The 19,465-nt window shown below is 46.1% G+C and overlaps 1 protein-coding gene across 1 annotated transcript in view; it reads right to left on the bottom strand.

Annotated features, from left to right (window-relative positions):
* Positions 1-359, bottom strand: part of SGMS2 (sphingomyelin synthase 2) — a 103,893-nt gene extending 103,534 nt beyond the window's left edge. Inside the window, exon 1 of the mRNA XM_062199768.1 lies at positions 150-359. The gene's annotated coding sequence lies outside the window, so the exon portion shown is untranslated. The remainder of the gene's footprint in view (positions 1-149) is intronic.
* Between the last annotated feature and the right edge of the window lie 19,106 nt (positions 360-19,465).

The following is a 19,465-nucleotide window of genomic DNA, read 5'->3' on the forward strand; positions in this document are numbered from 1 at the left end:
CCGCGGCGTGGCGCGGCGCTCGGTGTTTACCGCGGCCCGGCGGCCCGCTCTCCCCGCCCGCCGCGCGCGGCCCGCGCCCTGCGCGCTCCTGACATCATTCATTCTCGCACACCCTCTCCCGCCCACTCCATTTCCAAACAGTGACTCACCCCGCCGGCTCGGTGGCGGCAGCGCCGGTTCCCGTGGCTGTCGCCCTCCTGGCACAGAGCGGGAGCTCGAAAAACCAGTGCGACTTCTTAAGCAGAAAATCCCGGCCGACCCTCCCCTCTCCCAGCCTTTTAAAGCTGCAGGGAAGGAGGGGCTTGGCAGGCAGGGCAGGTTGGCTTGGGGCGGTGAGGCCGGGCGCCCGGAGCAGACCTCCCTGCGCGGTGACACGGAGCAGTCTGCGAAAGTTCTTGGGTGCCACTCCCGGCAACTTTCAGGGGTGGGGCTGGGGAGGGATCCCCCACCCCCGCACCCCGCCTATTTCGGGAACTGCTTCCTGACTGTGATGTGAGTGGGCTTGGGGACATCAGCGCTGATTCAGGCCAGGGTGTTGTCGGGGCCTAGGTCAAGGAGGCGCCGGTTTCCACCTCTCCCCGGGTTCCCTAGCAAAGTTAGTCATCCGTCCGCGCGGCGGTAACTCCAGGTGTGGGCTGGGAAGGCGCTCCCGGCTAAAGCGGCCGATGAGGCTTTTCCCTAGGGTGCCCAACCGCTGTGTCATTATGTCCTGTTGGTTGCTCTGCGTCTCGCGAAGCATAAGAAACCGTAACCAAAATAAACAGCCAAAGAGTCGTCCTGTACTGAACCTTGCTTCTCCGCAGCGTTTGAGGCTCAGGGCGGTCGTGTGTGGTTTCTTTGATGACCACAGCAGTTGGGTTTTTGAAAGGGGATGGTGCCGTCCTCAAAATGGCCAAGGCGCCCTGTCTTCTTGGAGTTGCTATTCGTGCACCTGCTGGGCAGTTGTCAAAGCAAACGAAGGCAGCCCCAGAGAATCCAGCTAGGAATCACAGGGAATCTGGCCAAGTCTTTATTGAACTTAATGGGCAGAAATGTTTTATGTTAATTTCTACTTCAGTGTACATAATTGTGCTTAGGATTTGCACTGGCTTAGGGGTGCTTCCATATGACCAAAGTAAGTAATGAGAGATTTCCCTGGGTGTCAGATTCCGATACCACATTGGTAAACAGTCATTTGCCTATGGCTATTACATATGAAGTTAACAGAAGAGAACAGGCCAGGCCATCTCCAAGCTGACAGCACTCAGATGTCACAATACAGACTTTTCCTTCGAATGAAAATGCTCCCAAAATTAATCAAAAGCCCAAGCTCATGGTTGTGGGAAATGGCCCATAAAGCTTCGGGAAGGTAAGAACCCCAAAACGAACACCAACAACTGAAGTTTCTTCTCGGGTTTATTTTTCTTTCTCAATAAGGAGCTCATTTTCAATTTTACAAAGCCCAGGCATTTTGCCCAGAAGGCAATAGCAAATGGATTGGTTTGCTAGGTTGCAGTCAGAGTAAATGGAAATTCAAACCAACAGTTTTTTTTATAGACAATCATAGCTCAAATGCAGAAGCTTGTGGGTCCTGACCACTGGTGGCAGAGGGTCTAGATGCAAATGTGTAGCCACACGCAGGCAAGTTTGGGCGAATATTGCACTTCCTCTCTACTTAGTGACTCAAATATTTAGACATTGTGGAAATACAAGTTGGTGTTTTAGAAACTTCTATAGATCTCAGAAACTGACTTTATGGGCTTTTTGTCTTATGGATGTGGGTGAAGCCAGAAAACTCCAGACAAAACCAATAGCGCCTTATGCAAATCCTGCAACTCCATCACAGCCATCTGTATGGAAGGCCATTTCATGGGGTGGGGGTGGGAGGGTTGCATTTGTGGTCATGATTGTACCTCGGCTCAAATGTTGTCAAATAAGTAATTAGATCATGTTACTGCACCATTTAGCCCCAGGTAAATATAGTCACAGAATTGTGAACGAGCTGCATGAAGCTTTCCCATTCTGCTCATGGTCAGAGTATGAGAAAGCCAATTATTCAGTTTCTTTCTGTTTTGAAAAATAGTGACCTGCACGTCAGAGAAAGAGGTGAGTCCTCTCTCTTTCAACACTGTATTTCTTACTTCTAGCTCTTACCATGTGTCAATGTTCACTAAATCTGCGGTTGCTCTCTTTCAGAAACAACGGTGCAGAATGCTCCAGGGGAGACAGAGGGCTGGGGGGTAACCGTTCTGTGTTGTTTTTCCTAAGCCAGCGCATACTGTAAATCATGTTTTACAGATATTTCTTTGGTCTGATAAAACGTACTGATTGTTTTAGGAAAACATACATATCTATAGTACATATCTCCTCCTAAAATAATTCCTGCTATGAGTGTGCCTAGAGTCATTTCCTCAACCCACAATTTTTATTAAGTTCCCACTTTGTGCCCTTAGTTGTTTATCTAAGAATCACCATGGGCACCTTCCAAACATGCTTCTGCAAGGGAAAGTATTTTTTCAAAGATATGTTTACTTATTTATTTGAAAGGAAGACTGACACAGACGGAAGCAGAGACAGAGAGTGCGAGAGTTCTATCTACTGGTTCACTTCCCAAATGAACACAAGAACGGGGTCTGGGCCAGGCTGAAGCCAGGAGCTTGGAACTCCATCCAGGTTTCCTAGGTGAATGGCAGGGCCCCAAGTAGTTGGACTGTGGTTGTCCTCTGCCTTCCCAGGCAAATGTTCAGAAAGCTGGATTGGAAGTAGAACTGCTGGGACTCCAACCAGCTGGTGTCCCAAGGAGCAGCTTAATCCACTGTACCACCATGCGGGCCCTGGGAAATTATCTTTGTTTTAAATTTTGCATGAGAATGTTTATTGTAGCATTATTTATATTTTTCCCAAGATCCACCATAGTGCCTGAGCAAGTATGTATAAACAAACGAACAAATAAATGAAAAGCCTAAGAGAACAAATCACGATATCTTTGTTACAGGATAACATGAAAACTGCTCTTGGGAAGTGAAAAATATAAGCAGAAAAAAATGCACAATTTTTATGAGTCAGACTATTCCCAGTTAAACAAAAATCCACAACCAAATAATATATTATCTCTTGGCAAAGAGATACAGTTTGGCAGCACGGAAGAGGGGGAGGTTTGGATTTCTGAACTATTTTCCAATGAGCCTGCATTACTTCTCTAATTAAAAACACAAGCAATATTAGAATGTAGAAAGCAGTAATAGAATAAGTCCAAACCATCAGGGAACTGTCTAGCCGGGGAGATTAAAAACACCCCATGATCCTGGTCCAGTCCTGGCCATTGCAGCCATTTGGAGAGTGAACTCTCTCCCTTCTCTCTCTCTCTGTAACTCTGCCTTTTGAATAAATAAAATAAAAGCATTATAATTAAAAAAACAAGATGGCTAGAGGGTAAGACTACTGGATTGGGTTTCTAGATATTTACTTTATGCCAAGCCCACCCAATGAGCAAACACCTACCATTCACTGAGTGTGCATTGTATTCCAGGAATGATGGGATTTGCTTTACTTATATTCTCATTTAATCTTTTCAGCAACCTTCTGAAGTAGGTACTTGTAATGCCTTCTACTACACATGAGCAAACTACAGATAAGCATGATTGTCATGGACACAAGATGACATTCAAGTATGTAGCATTGTCAAAATATAAAACCAAGACCTTTTGGCTCCAATATTCATACTTTTAAAAAATTAGTTTTACTTGAAAGGCAGAGTGACTGAGAGACAGGGAGAGACAGAGAGATCTTCCATCTGCCTGTTCACTCCCCACATACCTGTAATTGCCAGAGCTAGGCCAGGCCAAAATCAGGAGCCTAGAATTTCATCCCCATCCAGGTCTTCCATGTAGGTGGTAGAACCCAAGCCCTTGGGCCATAATTTGTTGCCTACCAAGCACATTTGATGGAACCTGGGTCAGAAGCAAAGGTGGGACTCAATCCCAATCTGAGATGGGATCCAGATGTCCCAAATGGCAGCTTAACCTGCTGAACCACAATGCCTGCTCCAAAGTTCACACTTTTGACCACTGTTCCTTAGAACAGTGTCTACTCTGGTGCCAGCATTGTGACGTAGCAGGTAAAGCCAGCATGCCATATGGGTGCCTGTTCAAGTCCCAGCTGCTCCACTTCTGATCCAGCTCTCTGCTGAGGCACCTGGGAAAACAGTTGAAGACAGCCCTTGCACCCATGTGGGAGACCTGGAAGAAGCTCCTGGCTCCTGGCATTGAATCAGCCCAGTTCTGGCCATTGTGCCCATTTGGGGAGTGAATGAGAAGAAGGAAGGTATCTCTCGCTCGCTCGCTCACTTGCTCGCTCTCTGTCTCTCCCTCCCCTTCTGTAATTCTCCTTTCAAATAAATAAGTAAATCTTAAAAAGAGAAAAAGAAAGAGTACAGTGTGAGAAGAGGTCCAGGAGAGAGCCCAACTTTACAGGTGAAGTAAAGGGGAAAACACAGCAGAGAACGCTGAAAATACACAACCAGAGAGAAGGAAATCAGAAGAATGGCATGTGAATGAAACCAAGCAATAACTTCTTTTGGGGAAAGCCGAGATGGCCATCCACATACGATGAAAGCAGAATAAAGCCTGAAAAATGTCCCTTGGATTTGGTGACATGGCAGTCTCTGTTGACCTTCACCAGAGGGAATTTGGTCATGTTGTGGGGGCTGGCATCCTGATTGAGTAGGGTGAGGAAGAACTCGATCCAGCAACTCACTGTATGGGTTCAGCAAGGGGCTGGCTAGTTGGCTTCCTGAGGTGCTGAGTGATAAGGGATGCTCGAGTGTTACCAGAATAAAGCTATAAAATACAACTTAGGCTCGTGGAAGATGAGGAGTGATTGTGGATGGATAACAGGACTTTTTTGTTGTTGTTGTTGGAGGGGGGTGATGCAAATGTTGTAGAATTGATTGGATACAGATGAAAGATCTCAGTAAAGGAGATGAGGAGGAGGAAGACAAGGAGGGGGACAGTCAGGAGTTTTAAGGTTCCTGGGAAGCCAGGAGGAAATGGTATCCAGACATGGATGGAAGCAAAGGCCAGAGTGATGAGAAGGAACAGCACTTCCAATATAACTAGGAGGGAAAGGGAAAAGAGGCTCAGAAGTGATGCATTCGTCTGCGGACTGCTTGTGGGTTGTTCATAGAGGTTGAGTTGTGTCCTCCCACCCCCCATCCCCCATATTCCCATACTGAAGCCCTAATCCCAGAACAAAAGAATATGACTGCCTAGATTCTCCTTGACTTACAATGGGGTCATGCCCAGTAAGCCTATCATAAATAGAGTTTTGTTTATTTTCCACTCACGACCATTTCTGCAGATCGGCCGTTAGAATTGCCCAGCATCATGACAGAGTGCTACATACATCCCATATTCCAAGTCCATCAAAAGATCAAAATCCATTGTCCAGTTTCTACTGAATGTGCGTGCTTTCACACCACTAAAGCATTGAAAATGTAAGTCCAGCCATTGCCAGTGGTCTGTGTTTAGAGAAGGAGCCTTTTAGCTCTTTAAGTTCAAATGCATGATGTCCTTACAAGAAGAGGAAATTAGAGCACACAGAGACACCATGGATGCATGCACACATCAAAAAGGCCATGTGAGGAAGCAATGAGAAGGCAGCCATGTGCAAGGCCAGGAGAGAGGCTTCCGGAGAAAGCAGCCTGTGGGCACCTTGGTCTTCAACTTCCAGGCTCCAAAGGCTCCAAAACTGTGAGAACATAAATTTGAGTTGTTTCTGGCACTTGGACTGTGGTATTTTATTATGGCAGCCCTAGCAAATGAGTAGTTACACAAATATCTGAATATACTAGAAACCATTGAGCTATGCATTTCACATGGGTAAGTATATATCAAGTGTATTTGTATACAGACACACACACACACATACTTTTATGTTCAAGATTGGTGTGGAACTGGCAAATGAAAAACAAAGTGAGAACAAGAACATGGGAGGTGGGGAATGTTTTACTTCACTCTTCCTCCCAATAATGTTTTTTAAATTATAAATGAATCTGTTTCAGTATACCTTTTCATTAACAAAAAAATTCTCTCTCTCATTCTAACAAATAAGTGTGGAATAAATGTTTAGACTGGAGCTCCATCTTTGGGCCCTTCTTGTCTGGTTGGAGCAGAGAGTGTGATAAAGTGGAGACAGCTTGTAAATGTCCGTCTGTGACAAGAAAGGAGAAAAGCAGAGATCCAAGGGTTGAGGATTGTTCATGGTTGGATGCTGATGGAAAGAAAGTGAGAAGGGAGACAATGGTTAAGATGCTGCTTGGGACACCCATCCCATACAAGAGAACTTGGGTCCGGGTCTCACTGTGCTTCCAATTGCAACTTCCTGCTGATTTACCGCAGGAGGCAGCAGATGATGGCTCAAATAGTTGGGTTCCTGTTACCCAGATGCGAGAATGTAGATGGCATTCTGGGCTCCTGGCATTGGCTTGGACCAGCACTGGTATTTGAGGAGTGAACCTGTGCATTGGAGATTTCTCCCGTTCGCTCGCTCTCTCTCCTCTCCCCTCCCCATCTCCCCTGGCTTTCAAATAAATTAAAATAAACTTAAAAAGACAGTATGGAGACTGATTGGTAGTCAAATGTCCCTGAGAAGTTGGGAGGAGACAGTATCAGACATAGGTGGAAGCAATGGCTGGAGAGATGAGGAGGAGGTGGAGAGTGAGGGGTGGAGGATGGGGGCAGGCATTTCATACAGTGGTTAAGATGCCACTTGGGGGGGCCAGCGCTGTGGTGCAGCCGGTTAATGCCCTGGCCTGAAGCGCCCGCATCCCATATGGGTGCTGGTTCGTGTCCTGGCTGCTCCTCTTCCAATCCAGCTCTCTGCTATGGCCTGGGAAAGCAGTGGAAGATGGCCCAAGCCCTTGGGCCCCTGCACCTGCATGGGAGACCCAGAGGAATCTCCTCACTCCTGGCTTCGGATTGGTGGAGCTCTGGCCGTTGCAGCCAATTGGGGAGTGAACCATTGGATAGAAGACACCTCTCTCTCTCTCTCTCTCTGCCTCTCTTTCTGTGTAACTCTGACTTTCAAATAAATAAATCAATCTTAAAAAAAGATGGCACTTGGGACACCACATGCCATATCAGAGTGCCCACGTTCAGGTCTTGGCTCTGTTCCTGTTTCTAGTTTCTCACTAACGTGCACCCTGGGAGGCAGCCCATGATGGTTCAAGTACTTGGGTCCCTGACACCCAAGTAGCAAACCTGGATTGAGTTCCAGGCTCTTGGCTTTGGCCTGGCCCAGCCCCGGCTGTTGCAGGCATTTGAAGCAGAAACCTATGGATGGGATTTCTCTCTATCTGTCTCTCTCTGCTTACCAAAATAAATGGGTTAGTGCTGGAGCCACAGTGGATATAGTTGTGGGTCTCCTAGAGGATAGTGGGAACACACACCTTGGAGAATCTCAATGGCAAAAAAAAAAAAAAAAAAGGACTTGGTGTTGACGCAGCTTTGAGTCCCTGGGGAGATTGGCCTGGGGCAGCACTGCCTGAGCTTGCCCATTTCATAAGACTCCTCACCGTGCAGGGCCCACCCATGACCTGATGGGTCTTCAGGAGAGGGATTCCAGACACCATTTAGTAGGTGCTTGAGATGCTTCTTTTGTGGAGAAAAGGGGAAATTCTTTAGCTTGAGGTAATGAGCCTCTGTCTTGCGACACAGCTGAGGCAAATGGCATTCTTCCTAAGGAAACACTAACCATAAACAAGGTGACACCTTGTCATCTTGGAAGGGGCCTGCAGAAGCCGAGTACTGCCTGAGGCTGGGTGAAGACGGAGCAGGCAGGAAGCAAGGGCAGGAAAAGGGACTCGGTCCTTTAAGCAGCTTCCCCAGAGAGAGGGAGGCCTCCTCTCAATAGCAAGGGTCATTCGGCCCCCACCATCCCCAGCCCAGTCTCCTTCCCACCTGCTTGCCAAATGCTAGTCTGGACTCTGGTCTTGAGGAAGAGAATTCACTAACCAGCTAAATATTACATTCTGGCTTCCAGTGTTCTGTGACTTATCATGGTCCTCTAGCAAAGTGGAATTTCTGGCCTCTGGAAGTATGATGAGATTGGTCCCCACACCAGGAAGCTGTCTCCTTCCCTCCCCTGGGGGTGCATCGGGACAGGCTGCCAGCCTTCCAGGCTGCACTCCTTTTCTTCACTGGCTGCCTCTCTAAATCATCCCCCCTGGCTCTACTCCAATGAGAAGAGCACACACATCCCCAGCCACACAGTTTAAATTTGTTATTTATTTGGGAAGTGGGATACACAGCAGACTCATAGAATGGCAGATGTCCTAAATAGCACTCTGGCCTCAGAATCAGCCCTTAAGGCACTCGGATCTGGCTGAAGAGCCCATGAGAGTATTTTAGGCATGGAAAGCCAACACACTCTGGAAAAAAAAAAAAAAAGAAGACCTAAATGAAAGGTCTCTGAGTGAGATCCCAGTGGAAAGAACGGGGCCATCAAAGAAGGAGGTACCTTTCTCTGAAGGGAGGAGAGAACTTCCACTTTGACTATGACCCTGTCGGAATAAGATCAAAGTCGGCAAACTCAAAAGGCTTCCATAGCCTTGGCAACTCATGACTAGAGCCTAGGGAGATTACTGATGCCATAAACAAGAGTGTCAAATTGTTAAGTCAACAACAGGAGTCACTGTGTACTTATATCTCATGTGGGATCTGTCCCTTAATGTGTTGTCCAATGTGAAGTAATGCTATAACTAGTACTGAAACAGTATTTTACACTTTGTGTTTCTGTGTGGGTGCAAACTGATGCAATCTTTACTTAATATATACTAAATCAATCTTCTGTATATAAAGATAATTGAAAATGAATCTTGATGTGAATGGAATGGGAGAGGGAGTGGGAGATGGGAGGGGTGTGAGTGGGAGGGAAATTATGGGGGGGAAGCCATTGTAATCCATAAACTATACTTTGGAAATTTATATTTACTAAATAAAAAATAATAATAATGATACCAAAAGAAACACATCACACAGTACCCCATAAATATGGAGAATGTTTCTATGTCAATTTAAAAGATTAAATAAATAAATGAATACCAAAAAAAAAAGTAGTGAGGGGCTGACGCTGTGACATGGTGTATAAAGCCGCCTCCCGCAGAGCTCCACTTGGAATCTAGTTCCCTAATAGCCTGGGAAAGCAGTAGAAGATGGCCCAAGTCCTTGGGCCCCTTCACCCACGTGGGAGACCCAGAAGAAGCTGCTGGAGCCTTGCCCAGCTCTGGCTGTTGCAGTCGGTTGGGGAGTGAACCGATGGATAAAAGACTTCTCTCTCTCTCTCTCTCTCTCTCTCTGTATGTGCATATCTCTCTGTAACTCTTTCAAATAAATAAATGAATCTTAAAAAAAAGAAAAGAAAAATAGTGAGAGAGAGATCTTCCGTCTGCTGATTCACACCCCAAATGCCCACAGCAACTCTGCAGGGCTGGGCGAGGTGGAAGCCAAGAGCCTGAAAATCAGTCCGGGTCTTCCAGTGGGTAGCAGGGACCCAAACACTTGAGCTGCTGCCTCCCAGGGTGCACATCAGCAGGAAGCTGGATCAGAAGCAGAAATGCAAGAGTCCCATGTGGCAGTTTAACTGATGTTCCTCCACACAGTTTATTAGAGCACTGTTTGGATCAAGTCACCTTACTCCAACATGCCTTCCTTAAAAAGACTTCAACTATAAAATAAAGTAGACCTTTATTTTGCTCATATAAAATGGAAAGCACAATGTGCTTGTTAACTATGCAGACCTAACTTTCCATCTTTTCTCTCAAACTCAAAGGTCTAACCAGAAGTGAACAGAGCTGGCGCCGGCACACCGGGTTCTAGTCCCGGTCGGGGCACCGATCCTGTCCCGGTTGCCCCTCTTCCAGGCCAGCTCTCTGCTGTGGCCAGGGAGTGCAGTGGAGGATGGCCCAAGTCCTTGGGTCTGCACCCCATGGGAGACCAGGATAAGCACCTGGCTCCTGCCATTGGATCGGCGCGGTGCGCCGGCTGCAGCGCACCTACCGCGGCAGCCATTGGAGGGTGAACCAACGGCAAAGGAAGACCTTTCTCTCTGTCTCTCTCTCACTGTCCACTCTGCCTGTCAAAAAAAAAAAAAAAAAAAAAAAAAGAAGTGAACAGAGCCTGCTTATTACCAGTCCTTTCCTATAATTATATAGTACTATGCTTTCCATATGAAAGTATCCAGTCAATGACCTCAAATGTGCAATAAACCTGTATCAACTATCTTTATTACCGCCTGGTAGTTAAATATAGTCAGGGGTGAAAAGACACAAAAGATGAGTAATAATAGACTAAAATCGTTGATTTCTCAGCCTCTACAACCCCCCTCCTCTTTGCTCTGTTTCCAGAAGACAGTGGTCATTAAAGTGTACAAGTATATCGTATATACAATCCATAAATTCAACATGAAATAACACTTTGCACTTACCCTAATGGTGTTACTGAAAAGAATCCAGAACCTTCCATAGGCCATTAACTCATTTATTATATCTTTACAACATCCTCTTAAATTAAGTGTCCATGACTTCTTAATCTGCACTAAGTATTTAATATCAAAAGCTGAAAGATTCAAAAGAAAGTAATCGCCTGTCATTATTTTTTTTGGGCGGTGGGGGCGGGGTTGGTGATTCTCACTTCCCTTTGTGCTTTTGAAACTTGAGATTTTCTATTTAATTTCTTGACATCACACCTGGCACCTATTCATACTCCTCACCTGGTGTTCCTCATTCTCTCCTGCCCTCACCCTTCGCTCACTGCTGCTCCACAATGATTTATCTTGTCCGTCTTTTGACCTTCTCTCCCTCTGGTCTTGTTTCATTCATTATGTTTACATTTCGTCTGATTAAGTTTGAAGGGGTTTACCTTATTTTATAGTGGGTATTCTAGGTTTCTCCATTAGCAACCTGTTGCTATTCAATAAATACATTTAAATCATTATACTTTTCATTCATTTTGAATCCGTCTATCCCATAAGCATTTATCAAGTCCTGACTACACCGAGTTTTATAAGGGACACAAAACATGGCAAATACCCTGATTTAAAACTGTTCTCAGGGAATGGTATTGCAGCACAGTGGGTTAACCACTACCTCCTGCGACTCCCATATCCTACAGGAGCACCGATTCAGATTTTGGCTGCTCCACTTCCAATCCAGTGGTTCAGGTAACGCTCCAGGGATAGCAGTGGAAAGAGGGCCCCTGCCACCTATGTGGGAGCCCTGAATGGAGTTCCAGGCTCCTGGTTCTGTGGCTGTTTGGAGAGTGAACCAGTGGATGAAAGATCTCTCACTCCCTCTCTGCTTTTCAAATTCAAAAAAACAAAAACAAAACAAAACTTCTCTATACAGTTCGGAAAATAAGATACCCTAGGTGATCATATTCACATTTCACTTGGGTAAGTTATAATTTTACTGATTTACTTTTCCTTAACATTTTACTTGTTTCCTATTTATTTTCACTTATTTTTACCCCAACTCATGGGCTACATGCTAAACTTCAAATGGGTTTTAATTGTCTCTGGCAGTGTGAACAGGTGAGCTTCTGGCTTCCCACTGCCCCTCCTGCATGCTAAGTAATTTAAGTTGTAGATAACTACGTGAATAGAAAAAGTTAAGAGAAAAACCTAGAATAATAACAGTAATTATATTCATTGAAATACATGTACTTACATGGCTGGAAGAAGATGGCATACTCGAAGAGTTTCCCTAAAAAGAGTTTAATGAAAGGACTACAGAAAGGATATAGGCAGAGAGGCCAGTACAGAGATACAGTGAGAAATGTTGAGGAACCCAGAGATACTGGGGAATCGTTACACCTTTGGACTTGAAGGGGCAATGGGAGGGAAAGATCCTTCCAGAGCCCATGTGAGCTGCGATTGTGGAAGAGAGGTTGCCAGGCAGGAGCTGGCCTTAGCTAGAGAAGGGCAGCCACAAACAGCTGCAGCCAAAGAGGGAGAGACTGAGAATTGTAAATACCTGCTCTCACTTTTCTCCTACCCTCAGATTTCCTCCTGCTACCTCCTGCTGCCTGACCCCAAGCAGAAGCTGAAGGGAGAGAAAATCCGGGTGATACAGTCAGCACAGGTGCAGTGTCTAGGGGAACAGAACATAGCTGAGAAGGGTGGAGAATGGATCTGAAAGGGCTAATGCTGAACAACCAGCACAACTCCCAGGGGTGTCCTGAGCATCCGTGGCAGGTGGCTGTATGATAAGGCATTTCTGAGGCATCTGGGGACAAGAGTAGAAGGTCAAATGGAAGAGCGATAGCTTCAGAATTGAGTTTGTCTCCTTCCACACCAACTGCTATATAGCTTAAACACAAGTTACATTCCAAGTTGTTAACATTCTGGCCCGTCTCATTTTGCTGGGAAAATGCTCTTTGTCAGGGCATTTAGGTAAAGGCCAACTGGAGCAAATGCAGCCAATATAAAGGGAATGTAGTTGGGTGGGCATTTAGTCAAGTGGTTAAGATACCCACATCCCACACTGGAGTGCTGGACTTAATTCCCAGTTCTGGCTTCTGATTCTTGACCCCAGCTTCCTGCCAATGCAGACCTTAAGAGGCAGTGGTGGGGCCGGCGCTGTGGCATAGTGGATAAAGCCGCCCCCTGCACTGCCAGCATACCATATGGCTGCTGGTTCAAGTCCTGGTTGCTCCATTTCTGATCCAGCTCTCTGCTATGGCCTGGGAAAGTAGTGGAAGATGGCCCAAGTCCTTGGGCCCCTATACCACGTGGGATACCGGAAGAAGCTCCTGGCTTCGGATCAGCAGGTGCTCTGGCTGTTGCAGCCAACTGGGGAGTGAACCAGTGGACAGAAGACCTCTCTCTGCTTCTCCTTCTCTCTCTGTGTAACTCTGACTTTCAAATAAGTAATTTTTTTTTCTTTAAAGAGAGAGGCAGTGGTGATGGTTCAGGTAGTTGGGTTCCTGCCACCCAAGTGAAACACCTGGATTGAAATCTCAGCTCCCTGCCTTGGCCTGGCCCAACCTCTGCTGTTGTGGGCATTTGGGCATGAATGGAAGCTTGCTATCTGTCTGTCTATCTATCTATCATCTATCATCTATCTATCTCTGTCTCTGTTTCTAAAAAAAAAAAAATCTTGAGGATCAATAAACTCTGCTATAAAGCAGATGAGGACAGAGTTGCAGGCTTGCACTTGTCAGTGAGGTCACCAGCATCCTTTGCCAGTGGATCAGATCTTCCTGCCCAGAAGGCCAAGGCAAGCTGGTGAGGCATGAGCCATTGCAGGTGAGCTGAAGATAAGTTTCTTTCTGTTCCCGACATGACCAGGAGGGGCTAAAGTGACCTTTCCTGTTGTTCTCAGGATAGTAAATAATAGTAATAGTTTTCTTCGTGTGCCATGACATGGAGAAGTTGGAGAGCAGTGCTGCTGAGTAATAGGGATGCAAGTCAAATTGTGAGTAGGGGAATAAATGGAGAAATGGAGACAGAGGCCGCAAGTACAGAGAGTGTTTTCAAGGTACCTGTCAATGAACGGAGAGTGAGACTGGACTGATTCTAAGCAGGCTGAGCAGGCGAATGCTTGAGCACATTTATAGAAGATGGAGAAGAGAGAGAGAAATTAAGAATACCAGAGAGGCAAAAAGATTTATCACATTAAAGTGGACAGGAAGAGCAGTAAGGGAGTTCACAACTCTGCTGTTTTCTTTGTTTAATAAGAGGTTGCATCATTTGCTGGGAGTAGAGACAAGATCTCAATAAGTTTAAGAGATAAAGACTTGAAACCTCTACTATATGAAATGAAAAAGGAAGCTGGCAAAAGATAAGCAAAAAAATTGCCATTGTTGAAAGTTGGACTGAGAATGAGCTCATCCATTTGTAATGAAGCTGGTCAACAACTACGTGCCTTAAAAAAACTGGAAGAAAAAGATGTATTTATTTGAAAGGCAGAGCAAGAGAGAGAGAGAGAGAGAGAGAGAGATCATCCATTCAGTGGTTTGCTCCCTCAATGGCCACAACAGCTAGATCAAGGTCAGACTGAAGCCAGGAGCCCAGAACTCCATCCTAGTCTCCCACATCTGCTGCCTTCCCATCCACATTAGCAGGGAGCTGGATCTGAAACGGAGCAGCTGGGCCACTAACCCATACTCCAACATGGGATGCCCATGTTGCAAGTGGGGCTTAACCTGCTGCACCACAACCCAGCAGCTACATGTTTAACACGGCTGTGCCAAGACACCTGCATGCCTGAGTACAGACAGTTGTCCAATGGCTTCACTTGAGACTGGAAGAGCAAGTGCAGTGGAGGGACAAGCTGCCAAGGGACTTGAGGCAGCTGGTAATATGGGAAGGAATAGAATTTGAATTTATTAGTATACAAGTTCTGCCTCCTTTGTCTGGTTTGCTGTTGCATTGCCACTACCTGTGGCCCGTGGCCTTACCTGGGCATTGGAATCACCTGGAGAGGGTTTTTTTTTTTTTTTAAGCTGTATTTATTTATTTGAAAGTCAGAGTTACACAGAGAGGGGAGAGGCAGAGAGAGAGAGGTCTTCCATTTGATGGTTCACTCCTCAATTGGCAGCAACAGCTGGAGCTGTGCCGATCTGAAGCCAGGAGCTTCCTCTTGGTCTCCCCTGCAGGTGCAGGAGCCCAAGGCTCCTTCTTCTACGACTTTCCCAGGCCATAGCAGAGCTGGAGCAGCCGGGTTTCGAACCGGCGCCCATATGGGATGGCGGCGCTTCAGGCCAGTGTGTTAACCCACTGCGCCACAGCGCCTGTCCCAACATGGAGAGTTTTCAAAGTTCTTGATGCCTAGGCTGTACCATCAACCAACTACATTAGAATTTCTAGAAGGGTCCCAGGCACAGTGGGGTTTTTTGATTTGTTTGTTGTTCTGTTTATTTTGTAGACTCTCTGAATGTTTCCAGTGTGCAGCCAACACTGAAAACAACTGGTCTAGAATAATGTCTAACATAAAGTAGACACCTAATAAATTTAATTCAGTGCATGAAGGAATGGAATCCAGGTGAGACTGGAAAAGCCATGAACAGGAAAGGCTGAGACTGGGGAGAGGGGTAAGACTGAAGTCTCCATGGATACAAAGTACAGGGTCAAGGATGTTGTGATCGAATGGGGACTGTTATGTGAGTTTATTATTTTGGAATGGGCATAGTTCCAAGTGGTGATAGAACTTAACCCAGTTGTGGGTAAGGGACCTGTATCACTCAGGGTTTTGTAGAGGGTTCAACAGGATATGTTCAGAGTATTTGAAAGTGTGTGCAAAGGCAGGTATTTTGGTCCAGTGGGTTAAGCAGCCGCTTGGGATGCCAGCACCCCTATGGAGTGCCTGGGATCAAGTTTCACCTCCACTCCCAGTCCAGCTTTTTGCTAATGTATGCCCTGGAAGGGAGCAGATGATGACTTTAAGGACTTGGGTCCCTGCCACCCATGTGAAGACCTAGATAGAGTTCTGGGCCCCTGGCTTCAAGCCTGGTCCAGCCCCCACTGTTGCAGGCATTTGGGGAGTGAAGCAACAGATGAAAAAATCTTTGTCTCAGACACTCTGCCTTCAAATACATATGGACATTTTTTTTAAAAGTTCATGGAAATGGGATTAAAAATAAGTTTATTAGGGTGGAGAAAAGTTTGAAATCCTGGGCCAGTGTTGTGGTGTAGTGGGTTAAGCCACCACCTGAGACGCCGGCATCCGGTGGGGCACCAGTGTGAGTACCAGCTGCTCCACTGCCTATGCAACTCTCTGCTATGGCCTGGGAAAGCAGCAGAAGGTGGCTCAAGTGCATGGGCCCCTGCACCCATGTGGGAGACCTGGAAAAACTCCTGGCTTCAGCCTGGCCCAGCCCTGGCTTTTGCGGCCATTTGAGAAGTGAACCAGTGGATGGAAGATCTCTCCCTCTGCCTTTCCATCTCTCTCTCTGTAACTCTGCCTTTCAAATAAATAAATAAATAAATAAATAAATCTCAATTTAAAAAAGTTTGAGCAGGGCTGGCATTGCAGTATAGAAGGTAATGCCACCACCTGTGATGCTGATATCCCATATGGGTGCCGGTTTGCGTCCTGGCTTCTCCATTTCCCATCCAGCTCTTTGTTAATGGCCTAGGAAAAGCAGAGGGGAAAGGCCCAAGTATTTGAGTCTGTGCCACCCATGTAGGAGACCCGTATGAATCTCCTGGATCCTGGCTTTGGCCTGGCCCAACCCAAGCCATTGTGACCATCTAGGGAGTGAATTAGCAGATGGAAGATTCTCTCTCTCTCTCTCTCCCTCACCCCATAACACTTTCAAATAAATAAATCTTTTCAAAAAATTTTGAAATCTATGGAGTTTTTTATGTGTATTTTCTATGAGCTTTTTAAAGACCCCTTATATACACATATTTAAAATTTTTTTGCACCAAAATGAACTTAGCTTTTAAATCCACTTTCCATGAACTTTTTGACATGAATGTAGATACATGAAAGGGGACTTATTAGCAGAATTGGCTAAGGTGACTGTGGTAGCTGAGAAATCCCACGATAGATCTTTTTTTTTTTTTAAATTTTATTTTTATTTGAAAGAGTTACAAAGGAAAAAAAAAGAGTTACAAAGAGGTAGACACACACACACACTTACGCACACATACACACACACGGGGGGGGGGGGGAGGTCTTCCATCTGCTGGTTCACTCCCCAAACGGTTGCAACGGCTGGAGCTGAGATAATCCAAAGCTAGGAACCAGGAGCTTCATCCGGGTCTCCAACATAGGTGCAGGGGCCCAAGGACTTGGGCCATCTTCTACAGCTTTCCCAGGTGCATTAGCAGGGAGCTGGATCAGAAGTGGAGCAGCCAGGACTTGAACTGGTGCCCATATGGGATGCCAGCGCTGCAGGCCAGGGCTTTAATCCACTGTGCCACAGTGCTGACCCCAACAGGTTTTCTATAAGCTGGAGACTCTGGCATGCCAGTAGCATGGCTCAATTCCAAGGCCTCAAAATGAGGGAAGCTGAGGGTTTAGCTCTGAGTCGGAGGCTAAAAGCCTGAGTACAAGCAAGCAAGTCACTGGCTTGAGTCCTGGAGTCCTCGGCCAGCAAGCCTAGAATTGTATTGTTCAAGGCAGGACCCGAGCACTCCCAGCCCTCAGAGACCAGCTCTCCTGAATTTATTGTGACAGAACCCCAGGCAACTGATGGTGCCACTCACACGGAAGGCAGGCCTTCCTCACTCAATCCATTCAGACTCACATGCTAATAACCTTTTTTGGAATCACCCTCACAGACACCCAAAATAATGCTTTTTCAGATTTCCAGCTATTCCTTAATCTGGCCATGCAAGTTGACAATTTAAATTCCCCATCACAAGGCCCTTGTGCACCGTGATGTAGTGGTGAAGTTTGCTGTAGTAGTGGCAGTTAAAAGTGGAGGTTACAGTGTTGGAAGGTTTGTGAAGTCACTTGTTAACGTCGTACAGGAGGTGGCCAGAGCTCAAGAGGGGAGGAAGGCTTGTTCTCAGACTGGACATTGATCTCAGCCAAGCCAGTTCTAACGTGGTACTTTCTTCCGTTATCTTCAGGACCCTAAATCCATGTTTTTCAGCAACTTCCTCTTGCCGTATGAGTTTGAGATCACCCCTGTTTGCCTGGGACTGGGCCCACCTCACACTGGAAACACACTGAATTCTCACAGTGAATTAGTTCTTGCATTTTCCTGCATTTAAGAGGATATCAGGCTGAGGCATTAAAGGCTGGGATGCAAAGAGAAGTGCATGGTAAAGTGGAAAATGCTGTTCCAAGTTCACTGCCTTTACTTTCTACTCTGCCCAGGGCTCGCTATTGGACAAAAATAAAAATAAACACAAACCATAAAGCTCCCTCCTGTGAAAACCCCATAATGTATTAGGAAAAAAGCAGTTGAGGCCAATGCCTGTGGCATTTCATCTTTTTTTGAGTAATATAATTTCCCTCACTTATCACAACCCACCACCTATGTGTGGATTATGCCACATCACATTGTGCATACTCTGATGTGAATTAGGTAACCGGAGTGGGTTGGGTTCCCATGAAAGAGCTAATTTACACCTTCCCTATTCCCTAACACATAAGTCATTTCTGTGTAACTATTTAAAAATAGTTAAGGACAGGCATTTGGTACAGTAGTTAAAACACAGCTTGAGACCCCCCCCCCCTCCCCTATTTCATAGCAGAGTGTGCCTGGATTCGAGTCCCAGCTCCATGCCCAACTATAGCTTCATGAGAATGAAGGTCCTGGGAGGTAGCAAGTGACGGCTCATGTACCTGCTACCCATGTGGGAGACCTGGGTTGAGTTCTGGGCTCCTGGCTTTATCATGGCCCAGCCTCAGTTTTTGTGAGCATTTAAAGAGTAAGTCAGCAGATGGGAGATCTCTGTGTCTCTCAAATAAAATGAAAATAAATACATAATATTCATGAACAACGATTGGCTAGTGTGTGGCCAGGAGGTGAAGAAGTTTGTAACTCTTACTTTATTTTATGAAGACGTACTTTTACTCCTCTTCCTCTTCCTGCCACACTAGACATTCTAGATGGAAAAAATCTACTAGATGGAAAACGTCATCCTAATCCTCTGAGAGACATTGCCTGTCACATGGCGTCTCTGGGGGCAACAGCAGGTGCCAGGATGTAGAGCCAATGGTACAGTCCTCAAGCTGTATCTGATGAAGAGTTGCTGTCTGTGTGGGAGACAATCAACACTCAAACCGGCAAACACTGGGGAGCACCCCTCCTGCACCTGTTGTGGTGGGACCACATTTTGGGGAGCTTCAGGAGCATGAATAATCCTCACTTCATTAGCGAGAGGAGGTGAACTAGAGAAATGGTCACAGTCAACTCTGTATGGGGGAAAAAAGTTAAAAAATGGAGACAGGAAGGGCTTATCCAGCAGCATGACCTAGGACTGGAGCTGGCTCTCTCCTGTCCCAGGCTACCCTGTCCCAGGCTGCCACTTTTCATCCCTCGCCGAGGGCCAGCGACAGCTTACCAAGGGGCCTCCTGCCTCCAACCTTTGCCTGTCCCTTCCATTCCACATGTGAGAACCACTAAGCTCTTTGTAAAATGCCATTCTGGTTTTCTTGCTATCCTGCTTAAGCCCAATAAACAGCCTCTGTTCTTCTCTTTTCTCTGGATAAAGCACAACTCTGAGTTTAGCTCAAAAGGGTGATTATAACTTGATTTCTGCCTACCACTCATTTTTTTCCTTGCTGCTCTCAGCTCTCAGCTCCCACTCTCACTGTATTAGATTTCTCTTACTTTGCTTAAAATGGGATGCTCTCTGGCCTCATTTTCTGGAACTGCTCTTTCCCTCTTGCTTTATCTGGCTAACTCCTCCTTATTTATCAGAACTCAATTCAGATGTCCTGGTGGGTGGTCCTACAGCACTCTGAACTTCTCTGAAGTTATTGTATCCCTTAGGGTGTTTAACTATCTGCTTTTCTTGCTGGACA

The sequence above is a fragment of the Lepus europaeus genome, chromosome 8, assembly GCF_033115175.1.
Source record: "Lepus europaeus isolate LE1 chromosome 8, mLepTim1.pri, whole genome shotgun sequence".
NCBI classification, from domain to species: Eukaryota; Metazoa; Chordata; class Mammalia; order Lagomorpha; family Leporidae; genus Lepus; species Lepus europaeus.